Source organism: Glycine soja, chromosome 18, assembly GCF_004193775.1.
Source record: "Glycine soja cultivar W05 chromosome 18, ASM419377v2, whole genome shotgun sequence".
NCBI classification, from domain to species: Eukaryota; Viridiplantae; Streptophyta; class Magnoliopsida; order Fabales; family Fabaceae; genus Glycine; species Glycine soja.
The window spans coordinates 54,290,620-54,307,091 of NC_041019.1; the positions used below are offsets into that span (position 1 = coordinate 54,290,620).

General features: G+C 34.5%; 2 pseudogenes; one reads left to right on the forward strand and one right to left on the reverse strand.

Moving 5' to 3' along the window:
• Positions 1–5,398: 5,398 nt before the first annotated feature.
• Positions 5,399–10,172, forward strand: LOC114395374 (annotated as a pseudogene).
• Positions 10,173–10,666: 494 nt separating this feature from the next.
• LOC114395084 lies at positions 10,667–16,272 on the reverse strand (annotated as a pseudogene).
• Positions 16,273–16,472: the final 200 nt, after the last annotated feature.

Consider the following 16,472-nt stretch of genomic DNA (forward strand, 5'->3'; position numbering starts at 1 on the left):
CAATAAACATTCAAAGGTTAAGCATTGTTTCAAAATTAATATAAGGTTGCTTCAACAAACAAACATTGCTTCAAGATTAATTCAAGATCAAGCTTTTGCCTCAAAACAAAGTGTTTCTAAAAGATCAATTACCAGAAGACAATTTAGAAAAATAGCTTTTAAAAAGGGTTTTGAATTTGAATTTTGAATCATGTAATCGATTATCAGATGTTTGTAATCGATTACCAGCAACGGTACTTCAGAAAATACTTTGAAAAGTCATGATCCTTCAAAATATAATTATGTAATCGATTACTAGAAATCTGTAATCGATTACCAATGAAGAATTCCAGAAAAAACTTTTTGAAAAGACACATCTCTTCAAACCATTTTGAAAAGGCACGAAGGACCTATATATACGTGTGTCTGACTTCGAAAAGCAAGAGAGATATTCTAAGAAAACTTAATTGCAAAATGCTCTCTCAACAACTCTTGAGCAAACATTTACAAATCTATTGAGAATTCGTCTAGGATTGTGAGAATTGTAATCAAGAGACGGGTTGTCTCTTGGAGAATCTTGAACACAAGGGTGAGGGATCTCAAGGTGTGTTCAAAGTCTATAAAGGAGTGAAAAATCTCAAGTGAGTTGCTTGAGGACTGGACGTAAGCACGGGAAGTGCCTTGAACCAATATAAATCGAGTTTGCAATTCTCTCTTCCCTTATCTTATTTATTTTATTGCAATCAATTTTGCCTTACACGTTTAAAGAATATTATTAAATTAATTATTGCTTCTTTTTCTATATTATGAGTCTATCATTTAAAAGGGGGTTAAAGTTTGTTAATAGAAAAATTTTGAAACTTAATTCACCCCCCTCCCCCTCTTAAGTTATTGAGGTCATTTGTTCAACACATCCAACTTTAATGAATGTGATCTAAGTTTGAGTCATATGATGTAAGTTAGATCTATAAAAAGTATTTTGAGCCTAGATCCTTGTTGGATCTAGTACATGAAACTTGAATTTATCCAAATCCAAATAATTATAATTATAATATATAAAAAATAATATCATTTGTTAATGGATAAAGAAATTCTATATGTATAAATTAGAATAACTATATATATACTGAATGAAAGTGTTTTTATGAGTTATATAATAAAAAATTATCCTAAAAATAACCTTATACAAACGAAAATTCTTTTTGGAACGGGACTTGACCTCTTAAAATTATAGAATCTCGGAAGTAGAAACAAAGTGAACTGAACAAAAACTACAAACCGAAATGGCTCTCGTTTATAAATGCAAAAATTATCATAAAAATTGCAATGATGGTAGTAACATAGATCAACAGACATATAATATATATATATATATATATATATATATATATATATATATATATATATATATATATATATATATATATATTCAATCTGATCGATTTCTAACAAATAAATAATATTTAGCTCTAGAAAAGTAATGGTACAAAAATGAATCTAAAACCGAATCTTTAATTAAATTCATTTGAATCAATGAATGTCATTATACAATGAACATAGTATCGGATAGTTAACTAAACACATTTATCCGGCCAATAATCCAAACCCGACCAAATCAACAACGTTGTTGATCCTTGGCCATTATTTCCGCATAAACATGAAAAACAACGTAAAAACAAACACAACACACGTACGTACGTGTTACGTGTTACGTGTTACATATGTTATTCATCATATTTTGCTCATTTTTATAAGAAACAAAGTTTGAGTTTATAACAACTACGTAACTGGGAAGATATGCAACTAATCCCATGTCTGAAATTAGGAAACACGAGAAACAAACCACTACAAACAATCCCTTGTGGTTATCCGGCACGGCCACGGCAGGACTGAAGCAGCGAGGCCCCTTGGGATGACGAAGCTGTAGTAGGCAGCATTGTTGAGGTCTTAGATAGGGTTTTTGGGATCCCCTTTGCCGTTAGGGCATGACGCTTCTTGTTGGGGTGGTGGAGTTGCATTGTTGGTTGTAGACTTGGATAGTTGGATGTGATTTGTTGTTCGCTTTGATCCATTGGTGGGCTTGAAGGAGATGTGTGTAAGGGAAAATAGAGAACAAGTGAATTTAGAGAGGGAATATTAATGTGGTGGATTTGGATTGAGGGTTTTATATACAGTGGCATGGTATTCAGACCATTTGAAGAGGTTAACTTTTTTGGTGGTTATTGATTGTTTATGAAGTTTAAATTGTTATTTTTTTTTTCTGACAATTAGTGAATATTATTTGTCGGCGCTCATGCTCAATGGGATTGAGATTTGTTATTTGTTATCTGTTATCTGTCTGACGTACAATATTTGTGGTCATATTAGGGCACTGATTCACCCCGGGAACTTTTAATTAAGTAGTTTGAAATTTTTCGATGCATAATAGTGTAGATATATAATGATAGTATTTTACCCCTTAATAATCTAATTCCCCATCTATCAATAATAAAAATATGTTTGTTGCAATTCATACAAATTTATTTTCGAGCATATAAACTTGGGAATGTAGCATTCTCCTATTTGATACCAAGATATACAAATTATTCATAAGAATTATCTATTTTCAAGAATGTATCTTATACATAATTTTCCTTCTTTTTATTCTCATGTATAAAAGTGAAAATATTATATTGTCATAGGAATCAAAGTTATTTTCTAAAATAACTTCCACAATTTTATTTTAATTTATTTTTTATTTTTAATTGAAATAAATATAAAAATATTCCAAGAATGATAAGTAGTATTTGATTAGAATAATATTTTCATTATTAGTATTTCTAGGAATATAATTTAATCCATAAAATAAACGTCTTCTAAGTTTTAATTTGTTGTATATATCCACTAGATACACAATTAAAATATATTTTTTCCACGTTATCAGAGTGTCAAAGTCACTCCTCAAAAAACGCATTTATGAAAAAGTTAAGGGGTCTTATTGCGTGCTAGAACATGGGTTTTGGATTCATGTAAAGATTTTCACGCCAAAAAATAAAAATGACAAAAAATCTATCTTTCAGTAGATGTAGATCTATTGCCCATCAAATCCGAACACGGGGATGCCAATAATGGTTATTATGAGTATAAATATTCAATAGTAATACCCTCTACCCACATGGTGGGGCAATTACTTCCTGCATCTAATCTGGAATGTATAATTTCATTTCAGAATATAATTTTACATTCTAGGTTAGGTATCCTGGAAAATAAAAATGTGCAGAAAGCAAGACTGAAGGTGCAGACAGCAACCTCCGAGAATAGATTTAGAACAAAATTCAAGGCCCAAATTGAATGCAAAGGCTTCAACTAGACCATGTGGGAGAACCCACAAGGCCATAATGCTTCAAATGAATAAGTCCAAGTCCAACCCATCACTCGTGGTGTTCGGACAGGGGCATCAAAATTCAAAATTCAGTCGGTTAAGCCCTACATGAGGGTTCAATATTCTAAAAAATGTAGTGAATTAATTACAGTATGGATGAGTTTTGAGTTGCTTGCCCTACATCAATATTGCATGAGCGCAGCTGGTGTAAGCTTCCTTATCAAACTTTTATTATAGCTTTTTTTATAAATAAATATTATGAAGTCAACTCATAATTTTTATGTTTGATTTTGTCGGTTAAAAAAAATATTTAAATCAAGCTTTTAAAAAACAATAGCACCACTATTGGAAGAGTAGAGAAGCTGCTAACAATGTTACTTTTTAAGATTTTTTTTCCACCCGCCTAAAAGAAACATGTAGAAATTACTAGTAACTAATTGGATTGTACAACCATTATTTTTTGTTGCACCGCTTTTTTCTTGCCTATAAAAGGCCACCCCCATGTAACATTTGGAGTATGAGTGAAATCAATTTTAGTTTATGAAATGTGAGTGAGTTTGTGTAGAATTTATTTGCTCTTTCATTTTATCTTCTATTGCGTAAGTGACTATGTGTTTGTGAGTTTAATTTTGTGTCAAATTATCAACAATTGGTATCAGAGCTAGAAAACTCTAGTAGTAGTGAGAGAGAGAAAATAGTGAGTGTGTACAGAAAAAGAGTGTTCTTATTGTGTGTTAAAAAATAAAGTTGATAAAGTTGAGAGAGAAAGATGATTACCAATTACAACATTGCTTGGTTTGGTCCCAAACTAGATAAGAATTTAGATTTTTATCTCTAGGAGGCTTTGATGAGAACACACTTCAGAGCTCACAATCTTTGGAGTTTTGTTGAGAAGAGACTAGCTAAAGGAGCTGATGATACTGCTCGAAGGAGAAACCATTTGGCGTTGTCGCAAATTCATCAAGGGGTAGATTTTCAATTTTCAGAAAAATTGTAAATGCCAAAACAACAAAAGAAGCATAGGATATCTTGAAGCTGTCTTACAAAGGAGTAGAAAAGGCCCAAAAGTCGAAGTTGCAATCTCTGCGAAAAGAATATGAAAGGTACAAAATGTCTGACTCTGAATCTGTAAAACAATATTTTTCATGTATTACAAAGATTGTCAATATGATGAGAGTATATGGAGAGGACATCCCAGACAACAAGGTGGTAGATAAAATTCTATGCACCATGCCAATGAAGTATGATCATGTGGTGACTATGATAATCGAGTCCCACGACATAGATGCCATGACTGTAGTAGAGTTGCAAGGTAGTATCAAAAGCCACGTGAGTAGAATTTTGAGAAGATAGGAAAAGTAAGCGAAGAAGCATTGAAAAGTCAAGTGAATATAGCTTAATCCAGTAAAGGAGCAGAATTCAGAGACAAAGAAGGTGATTATCAGTAGAGACGTGACATTTGACAAGAAAGGCATGTGGGATTGGTCTTCAAAGTCTCAACAGGAGCCGGTGATGATTGCTGACAATCATGAAGAAGATGATGAGAGATTGTCAGATCCAACACCTGATGAACCAAAATCATCCAGGAGGCCACGGAGGAATCCTCAACTCCCAGCTAGATTGCAAGACTGTGTCATGTTTAATGACAATAATCCATCTGATGAAGAGATTATCAATTTTGCTTTATTTGCATGCTATGGTCCTATTACTTTTGAAGAAGCCTCAAGTTACAAGAATTGGAGAAAGGCGATGGATGATGAGATTCATGCTATAGGAGAGTTGAAGTACCATATCGACATCGAGTAGAGGTGAAAAAGTTGAATACAATATAAGTGAGGAAAAGACCCTTAAACTTAAGTTTTAAAGTTTTAAATTAAAGTGTGGTGTCAAATTTTGTTATGTGGTTGCTTAGTTCGTTGATGTAAATCTTCCTAGTGTTTAATTAATCATTTTATTTTAGCAGATTGAATGTGTTTTTTCTTATGTTATATTTTAGTTCCCTATAAGAGAATTTTTTTTTTTTAATTTAGTCCTTGTTAGTTTTCTTGCAGTGTAAAACTGCCACAAAATGAAGATAAAAGGACTAAAACAAAGGAGAGCTCATATAGGGATGGAAATGTAGAGTTTTTAGGTAAAGGAACTAAAACGAAAAGTTGACGCAATTATGGGAACGAAGTGATTAATTGAACCTTTTATGCTGAAAACAAAAACATCTGGTACCAGATAATGGACATATGTGGTTAACAACTTAACATGGTTATCATGAATCATTTTTAATCAATGGCCAAGTTCTGTTTCAAATCCTTATTTCTGTGACAAAAGGAATTTAACAATTGCAGGTTCCTTGGCACGTTCCATGTGGGGGTGTTTGCTATGGAGATGGAAATTTGGCCTTCATAGAAAATGATTGGCATACTGCATTGCTGCCGGTGTATCTGAAGGCATATTATCGTGACCAGGGTTTGATGCAGTATGCAAGATCAGTTCTTGTGATTCATAACATTGCTCACCAGGTTCCATCTCTATCTAGATAACAATTTTAATATAGTTAATTCGTTTTCTGAATTTGTAGAACAATATTTTTCATGTATTACAAAGATTATCAATAAGATAAGAGTATATGGAGAGGACATTTCAGACAACAAGGTGATAGATAAAATTCTATGCACCATGCCAATGTAGTACGATCATGTGGTGACTATGATAATCGAGTAGAGTCAAGTGAATATAGCTGAATCCAGTCAAGGAGCAGAATTTAGAGACAAAGAAGGTGATTATCAATAGAGACGCGACGTTTGACAAGAAAGGCATGTGGGATTGGTCTTCAAAGTCTCAATAGGAGCCGGTGATGATTGCTGACAATCATGAAGAAGATGATGAGAGATTGTCAGATCCAACACCTGATGGGCCAGAATCATACAGGAGGCCATGGAGGAATCCTCAACTTCCAGCTAGATTGCAAGACTGTGTCATGTTTAATGACAATAATCCATCTGATGAAGAGATTATCAATTTTGCTTTATTTGCAGGCTATGGTCCTATTACTTTTGAAGAAGCCTCAAGTTACAAGAATTGGAGAAAGGCAATGGATGATGAGATTCGTGCTATTGAGAAGAATGACACGTGGAAGTTGGTGGACTTGCCAACAAACAAAAGGCCAATTAGATTAAAGTGGGTGAACAAGACTAAGTACAATCCTAAAGTACATGACAATATAAAATCCAATCCAACAATAACATAAAACTATATTCAATAATTTCAAGTTTTAGTGTGTTATATATATGTAGAGATATTTTTGTAAATTAATTATTAGCGAGACGGGTTCAGGAGCGAGTATTAATAATCTCATCCGACCTCGAATCTGACTTTGACTATCGGGAAAAACCTGAACCCAACCCCGATCCCGATTAACTCAGAGTTTTCTCGTCAAAATCAGAATAGATCCAGGACGGACCCCACGAGTTTGGGGTCCATTGCCATGCCTAAGTCGATTCCTTACCAAAGGCTTTGGCTAAATGTGGACATAGAGTCATGGTAAAATGTTACTTCCTTAATGAATTGACTTTCACATCTGTGGGAACAAATCTTACTTTTCAAATTTATTCCTTGCTAAATCAAGAACAACATGAACATCACAAAATATTTTCCCGGGTTCCTTTTGAACAATATATCAATTTTCTCTTTTTTTTTTTTCTATTCCCTGTTATCCTCATAGGTTGTAACACCTCTCTATCGTAATTATGTGGAAGCCAGAGATACAGGAGTGCGAAAAACGTACAGAGTAAATGGTCATGTATGCAGCATATACTTTATTAGCAATCAATTAAATTCTTTGAATTTATTAAATTGCTTATACTTTTATGGTGTTGTAACCTTTCCAATTATCACTTTTACAGGATGTGGAAGTAAAATATTTCCATGCCTACATTGATGGTGTAGACTTCGTTTTCATTGACAGTCCATATTTCCATCAACTAGAACATAACATATATGGGGGAAGCCGATTGGTAACAAATAATCTATTTTTGTTATGAAGATGAAAATTGTTATGTATTTCCATTGTTTGTCATATGACATTATCCAGCACCTTCTCAAGGCCCTAAAAGATAAAAAGAAGCGCTAAAAAAAAACCATATGATTTTGTGAGCTATTGGTTTCCCCCATCAGTTAAATGATTGTACAAGGTGTAATCAAAATGCTGTAATGTTATGTTTCTTAGCCATTTGACTCATGTTGTCGTTTATGAAACAGGATATTCTAAAACGCATGGTGCTGTTTTGCAAGGCAGCTGTTGAGGTACATAAACTAATTGACTGTGACTGAATTAATCAATGAGGCGTTGGAGTACCATATAAGTGAGGAGAAGACCTATAACTTGAGTTTTAAGGTTTTGAATTAAAGTGTGGTGTCAAATTTTCTTATGTGGTTGTTCGGTTCATTGATGTAAATCTCTCTAGTGTTTAATTAATCATTTTATTTTAGCAGATTGAATGTGTTTTTTTTGGTATGTGTGTGATTTAATTAATCATTTGATTCCTATATTTGCGTCAACTTAATCATTTTAGTCTTCATTTTATGTTATATTTTAGTTTCCTATAAGAGAATATTTTTTTTTATATATTTAGTCCTTGTTAGTTTTCTTGCAGTGTAAAACTGCCACAAAATGAAGATAAAAGGACTAAAACAAAGGAGTGCTCATATAGGGATGGAAATGTAGAGTTTTTAGGTAAAGGAACTAAAACGAAAAGTTGACGCAATTATGGGAACGAAGTGATTAATTGAACCTTTTATGCTGAAAACAAAAACATCTGGTACCAGATAATGGACATATGTGGTTAACAACTTAACATGGTTATCATGAATCATTTTTAATCGATGGTCAAGTTCTGTTTCAAATCCTTATTTCTGTGACAAAACGAATTTAACAATTGCAGGTTCCTTGGCACGTTCCATGTGGGGGTGTTTGCTATGGAGATGGAAATTTGACCTTCATAGAAAATGATTGGCATAGTGCATTGCTGCCGGTGTATCTGAAGGCATATTATCGTGACCAGGGTTTGATGCAGTATGCAAGATCAGTTCTTGTGATTCATAACATTGCTCACCAGGTTCCATCTCTATCTAGATAACAATTTTAATATAGTTAATTCGTTTTCTGTACAGTTAATAAAGAAGCTGGTAGATATGTTTTTCATGCTTTAGTCACACATGGATTGGTCCACTTACTTCACTAGTTTAATTGGATAGGAAATTAATACATTTTTGTGATTACCACTGAACCATAGTAACCTGAGTGATAAAAGAATCTAGTACCACATTAGTTTTTGTAAACCCTTAGAAGATAATGATGTAAAAAGGGTTGAGTCAATTCTTCTATCAAATGTTCATATTTCTTTTCGGGAAGCAAATGAAATTGAGTAAGAAAATCAAGAAAATGTTTACTCAACAGAAATCAAACTTTTTAACTTATAAACTTTTTTCAAGTGGAGCCAAATCTTTGAAGCTGATTTCATTTACTTAATAGTTAGAGTCTAAACTGCAATTTTTCTTATATTAAAAGGGAACATTGAAACAAACTTGCTTTTCTTACAGGGCCGGGGACCTGTTGATGATTTCTTCTTTGTGGATTTACCTGAACACCACAAGGACCTTTTCAAATTCCACATTGGAGGAGACCATTTCAACATCTTTGCAGCTGGTTTAAAGACAGCAGACCGTGTTGTCACCGTTAGTCATGGATATGCATGGGAGCTCAAAACTTCCGAGGGTGGTTGGGGCTTGCATGGGATCATAAATGAGAATGATTGGAAACTGGGGCATTGTGAATGGAATTGACAACAAAGATTGAAACCCTCAGTTTGACGTTCACTTGAAACCAGATGGCTACACTAACTACTCCCTTGAGACACTTTCCAGTGGCAAGGCTAAATGTAAAGCAGCATTGCAAAAGGAGCTCGGTTTGCCAATCCACGAGGATGTCCCGGTAATTGGCTTCGTTGGGAGGCTGGATCAACAGAAAGGAATTGATCTCATAGCTAAAGCAATTCCTTGGTTGATGAGTCAGGATGTGCAACTAGTCATGTTAGGCACTGGAAGGCCTGATCTAGAAAACATGCTTAGGCAATTTGAAATCTAACACCATGACAAGGTAAGGGGATGGGTTGGTTTTTCTGTGAAGATGACTCACAGGATCACTGCAGGTGCAGACATATTGCTCATGCCATCAAGGTTTGAGCCATGTGGATTGAACCAACTCTATGCCATGAACTATGGAACAGTTCCTGTTGTGCATGCTGTTGGTGGACTGAGAGATACTGTGCAGCCTTTTGATCCTTTTAATGAGTCAGGCCTTGGGTGGACATTTGATAGTGCAGATTAAGGTAAGTATCACATGCATTAGGGAATTGCTTAAGGACCTATAGGGAGTATAAGAAGAGCAGGGAAGGGCTTCAAAGGAGAGGAATGACACAAGATCTTAGTTGGGACAATGCTGCTCAGCAGTATGAGGAGGTGCTTCTTGCTGCCAAATACCAATGGTGAACTTTTGGCATTTATTCCATCTAAGAAGACTTGTAAAATGGAGCTGCTAATTCATGTTGAATACTTCCAGTGTACTGATTGTTGTGTTAGGGAAAAGAACTGTGCAAGTTGTTTAAATTTTATAGGTTACAGTTAGAGCCTTTTTTATGGGAAGTGGGAAGGCCAAATTTTGGTGCTGTATTATGTAACTGTAATATAGCTGACCCTTCGTGTCAATGTATAAGGATCATACCAAGTGTTCAGCAGCTCAATAATACTTGCAATAGTATGCAAAGCTGATTTTAAGGTTTTAGCTTACTTTCTCATAAGTTCCCACAAGCATTTGCCCCTATTGTATTCATATCAGCATTACACATTTCTTTACCTTCTCTCATCATTGTCATATGCTGTATTTTCAAACAAACTAAATGATAATTCGCGCATTGCAAAGAAATAGAATCTAAACTTTTTAAAACTTTATAATTCAGTAAAGGATTCGTATTCAATGGTGCATCTTATAAAAGAATAATATGTTAGAAGTTATAACTTCTGGTAACTTAAGAATTTATTGATTACTCATAAAGTTGTTTGTGTAAAGAAGGAGCGACAGTATAAAAATAAATAAATAGCCAACTAATAAAAATGCAATTACACGTCTTCCACTTTTTACTTATCATAACGTGAAACACGGCATAATTTTTTTTTAATATTCCATCCAAGTTCTAAAATTTTATATAACTGTTCACCATATGTACCTAGTTTTCAAATCAAGTATACATATTGAAACAATGGGAATTATGGATCAAATTTCCCATAGAAGCAAAACACAACATTTCTATTGATTTTATCAAAGGCAATGGATAGTTATTTAACACTCACCAGGATGATGTTAAAAATTACAACGCCACGAATAATATTAATGAGAAACTAGGATCATGTAATTGTAGCCCATTCAAAATGAATACATCAACAGATATCAACTAGCAAAAGAACCTTCTATGTATTTCTTTAACTATAAGAGGGGAGCTTCATCAAAAGGAAGCCCTTCTCTCCCTACCAAACTACACATAGGAACAAGTTGAGTAGTCCTGCAAACCCCTTAGACAGACAACCTTCAACTGCACATGGGGACATAGATGAACACAATGGACTATTTTGTCTACTGGTTTCCATACAATCATATGCTGTATTCCCTGGTGGATTGTCCTCCAAATCCTCTGCATCGTGAGCTCGACTTCTTTTACAGTTTGAAAAAATCATGTCATTGGAATCCATATCATCACTTTTGCTCGAGTCATCGGGTAACTTCCTCTTTAGACCAGAAAAAATGGTCAGTCCTGTGTGAAAACCATAATCAGCTGCAGATTTATACAACAATACAGCATTGTTTGTTTACTCTTTTCAGAATAATTCTCCGTTTTCTAAAATTTGGTTGTTTCTTGAGCACATTTGAAAGTGTTTCGTCCCCCGAGCACATTTCTATTTTGTAAAAGTTTGTCCCTAACATACTTGAACAGAACACTTGAAGAAAAAGAAAATAAGAAAAAATCTCCCAGCTGTTTCTATTTTTTTGGTTTTTAAGACACTTGTTTTGGAAACAATTTTCAAAACTTAATAGATCTTGGATGAGAAATTGATTGCTAATAAGTAGTCTGTAATTATTTTATATAACAGTTTTTAAATCAAAAAGTGAGAAGGGAATTAAAAAGCCCTAACTAAGACTCTAATTCCTTATATCAGAGCAGGTTGCAACTTCAATAAACTAACCAGGAAGGGGGTCATCAAAAACCCATGACTGAGATTCTGGATCATCACAGTTACAATGTAAGTTGGAATTATCATAATATGATCCCTGCATCCTGTAGGACAATGTACCAAATGAAAGTCAGAGAAGTTGATAAAATATAATCCAATACATATAAAATTAATCACAGAACAATGCCTAAAATTGGCTTATTGCAAAATTGCCTAAAAATTTAAGATGCTTTGTTTGGCCATAAAGAAATCAAACCTGTGCACATGCTCAACAAAATCATCTATTAAAACAGGCCAAGCACCTGCAAGCAAAAAAAAAAAAATGAGCATTGCATCAGTTAGTCAAAACACTCTACCACCCAAAACTCTCCATCTTCCATTAATTAAAGGATATTAAAATCTTTTTTTACTGATTTCACTATTTAACACAAGAATACCTTAATTACATGCAGATACATTAAATAACCATGCAACATTAATGCATCAAATAAGACTTAATTAAATGAAATGGAGAGGGGCATATAAGTACCAATATCTACATCTCTACAGTTAATTGTAGAAGGCACACAACGAAAACAGTACCTTCAGGATCATATGCATCCAGACTATCATGCGTAAACCCACTGAAAGCTAGAACCTGTTGCCAGGTATCCTCATAGATGTTGTATCGTTGATTCTTCTGAATAAAAAGAGTAATAGATCAGCTTCCAACAAAAGAAACAAAAAGTAAAATAGCACAATACTACAAATGGATTGGTTCACAGGTCAACTTGATCTAATCCATTTAACTCACAGGTTAAATGGATTGAGCTTACATTGAGATTTAAATAGGCTGATAGTATTGAGCAGCCCTAACCCCAAATCAAGGTGATGGCACAGGGCCAAAGCCGAATTCCCCAGATCTACAATCCTATCCTATAACATAAAATTGGTCATTCGCTTATTCTATGCTATTTCATAGCCTCATGTCTATCTGTATCTTTCCTCTCTGCTTGCTTGTGTTCTCCAGTTTCCCTTTTTGGTAAATTCCAATCTCCCTTTACCTCCCCACTTTAGTGTTTAGATGGCAACCCAAGAAGTCATCAGCTTCCAGCAGAGTAGTCAATCACACTCTCTAGTGCCACTATGGCATTGCAGAGCGTCGTGGCTATGGGCCGCTAAATGGAACCCCATTGCATTGCAGCTCGCTGTCCCAAGTGGAGCACCATGAATCAATCGCAGGCAACATGACCTCTATTGCATTAGACACAAAAATCCTCCTTTTTTGGCCCCTGGCCCCTCAATGATGTTGTTTCATTCTGTTTGGGGGGGATCTTGCTCCCCTTAAATTTCATCAGAACGCAAGCCCTATGTGAGACTCATTCCTTTTGAAGGCTAAATAACACTAGTTTCTTCTCTCTTCGACACAAACAATCTGATCCAAAGCATTTCCAGCCAACTCAAGGCATACCAGTGGAGTTTCTGGACAACCCCACAGGCCCACACTCTGGAACTTTGGCACACCATTCTGTGGTCTCTACTCTGTTCACATCAAAGAGAGGTCTATGTTCTGTTTTATATTCCTTCTTTCACTGTCATGTTCAGATAGGCAAACATATGTTTCCCTTTCTTGCTGTACTTTCTTTTTTCTCTTTTATATTACTTGACTCTTGTTATTAACTTCTGTGTTCCAGTATTGTTAAACGGAATACTTTAAGTTTTCAATGTTATGTCTTAATTCTCATTAAATACTACTTTAGTGATGGTTTGTTATGTTATGAACAACTTTTGTTAATTTTTAAATATCCACATCACTTAAGTGAAGCAGCCGCATCACCTCAACTTGTCAAATCAAGGTGGTGTGGTTTTGGGGGAGGCTTCCACAACCAACTTTTCGGCTGCAGACAACACTTCTGTAAAAGTGTTGTATACTACAACTTTTAGAATGTGCTGCATCCTTATGCTCGTGTCCCATCTAGCATTTGTGCGTCCTAGGTTTTTCCTACCCAAAGAACACTGCACTTAATCTATGAAACTCCAATCCTTCCACTAATAGACTGTACTGTATTCCCCATAAGAAATTTGTATATGGATATAATTGCAAGGCTTCCCTCTCAAACACAGCCCTGGTGACTAAGGAAAACCCCAAAACAGTTTCTCAGTTCTTAAGCATTACTGTACCTCAACAAAGTCACACCATGGATGAAGCAGTGAAAACCTCCCAGCAAGAACTAATTTCCATGCAGTTACCGCCCTGCTTACAGCTGTAAATTATCAAAGTTTAACAATTAAAGGAAATAAACAGTGAGTGTTTCATGCTGCTTACCATTTTTAAGGAATAAATAGAAGATTATATACAAATTACTAATTACTAATCTTGGACACTTACTAATATTCTTTTGACCATTTTCGCGACACATGAAGAAAACAAAATCATAGAACCTCGAGAATTCTGAAAAGTCCGCCTAGACAGGTAAACAAAGGAAACACATTTAAATTAAAAATGTATAAGAGGTATAAAAAAACTGAAAATGAGTGCAAGAATTCTTTGCAACATGCTATAGCTTTTTCCTTCTTTCTCCTTATAGTATAGATAATGCACAATCTCTAGAAGTTTCACTTTTATTTCCATAAGTCTCAGGACAGAGGCAAGTGATCTTAATATGTTTATTTCATTATTTGGTGTCTTACTTTTGTGCATCCAACTACTACAAATCATAGCAGTAAAACGATTCTTTTATAATTAAGAAAAGAAAATGGTCAAACCTACTTGTGAACTAGTAGACAGAAAACATTTTCTTGGATAAAAATATCTGAAATTGCATAACAGAATAGTGTCAAAGATATCAAAGCTCACCCTCAAATTCAACCGTGACATGAGCATTGAAAGTTCATCAAAAATTGTTACCCTGGAAAATTTGGCATGTCAACATTGTCAGAAAAAAAGATGCACACATGGTCTAATAAAATAATTTCATGAACATTTAAATTAAAATTAACCTACACATGATACAGCAGTAACTTCAATACACATGACAATGACAATTAGCTGGAGTGGAAAACATATTTGCTCCTTTAGAAGCATAACTTCAATGCAGATTGCAAATGTAAAGCACACAAGATCCAATCATGACCCGAAAACTGTCAGGGTTAAGCTGAAGCCTGAAGCCTACATTTTTCCAAATATACCGTAAACAAAATATCGTAGAAAATCCCAGACTCAGTAATAGAATACTGATGATCACCACAGAAAGAGAGATGAAAAAAATATATCCATTCATACATTTATCTGATGTTATCATGTGAACAGCATCACCTAGACAACTGAATAAGTACTTTCAACGTCTATTATATTAGTTAGCTTGAACTTGAAAGCAATTCCCTTAAGCCGTGTGAATCCATCCAAACATTGTGATTGGTCATTCAGAATTTCAGTTTGTTTGCGCATCATCCCAATTTTAATCATTTTTTATAGAAGCAAAACTGCCAAAGGTAAATTACTAAACATATTTTCATTGTCATATTTCTCTCGATTATTGAGACAGAAATTTCCCTTTAGTATTCATGGTTTCCTTGAAGGTAAATTAACCTTATTTAAACTACAAAGATTTTTACATTAAACCTATTTTGCAGATGCTGTCAAGATCATTTGCACCCTAAAGCAATGTCAATACCATTTCCTGCCCCCTCCACTGAGGCCCTAACCTTTTCCTACAGATTCCAGCAGCCCACATCGACTCCTTGTCCGGGCAGATTTCTGACAAGCCCAGCCAATTCCTAGCAGATTCCCATAGTACTCAGCCAATTGGCATGTTTGTTTAGTTCTCAAACTCTAACTTTTGATCATTAATTATGAATGCCTTTAGTTTCAGGATTTTTTATTTTTATTTTTCAGCATATATATGTGCAGCATAAATCTATGTTTACGGTTTAGGGTTCAAAATAGTGGTCATTCAGGCTATCCCGACATAGCTTTTTCGGAATCAAACACTCCACACCATTATTTGCCATTGATTACTATGATTAGTTAAAGAACTACTAGGCTTCAAAATTATCACAGGAAAATGTCAAAAGAAACACAGACCCTGTAGTAACACGAGACTCAACCAATTTGGAGAGCTGCCTTCCCTTGAAACCTTAGCCTTTTGAAGGTCACTGTCTTGCCTGTACCCTTCTTCCCCACCAATATATACATGTCCTGATTTTATGTCTGCACAACCATGGTCAAATAAATAAATAATAAAGAATCACACACCACAGACATAATTAACAAAAAACAAAACAAAGTTAAAATTAAAATTAAAGAATTCTTCTAGTTCTTTTATTTTCCCTTGGAGAGAGAGAAAACTAAACCAATACCATGGTGCTGAAAGTAAGCCATAGCACAAGACCCAGAAAAGAAAACATTCAATTTCGGCGACCCAAAGGGACAAAGTCTTGAAAAATGAAACAAAAACAAAACTTGGTGCATAATCAAGAATCGAATTGGTGTTTGCTAGGTGTGATTGAAAAGGGTAAGCGGGAGAGATTACCACAGTATCTTCGGTAAATCTCAAAGATGTCGGTCCCAGATGCATCCATGGCGAAACTTTGCCCTCCAAAGCTCTTCGAGCAAGCAGAGGAGAGGGAGAAACTCGGATAGGAGAAGCGTTATTAATTAATAATCGTATGTGTGCCAAATCTGGTCGAGCTTCTAAATTTCAAATTTTCATTTTATTTTTGCTCAAATCTCACTTTTCTCTTAATTTTATTTTATTGGATATATATTAATGGTTAATTTATTAATTTTTTTTAGTAGAATCAAATCTCACTTTTCTCTTAATTTTATTTTATTGGATAAATATTAATAATTAATTTATTAAATTTTTAGTAGAACGAA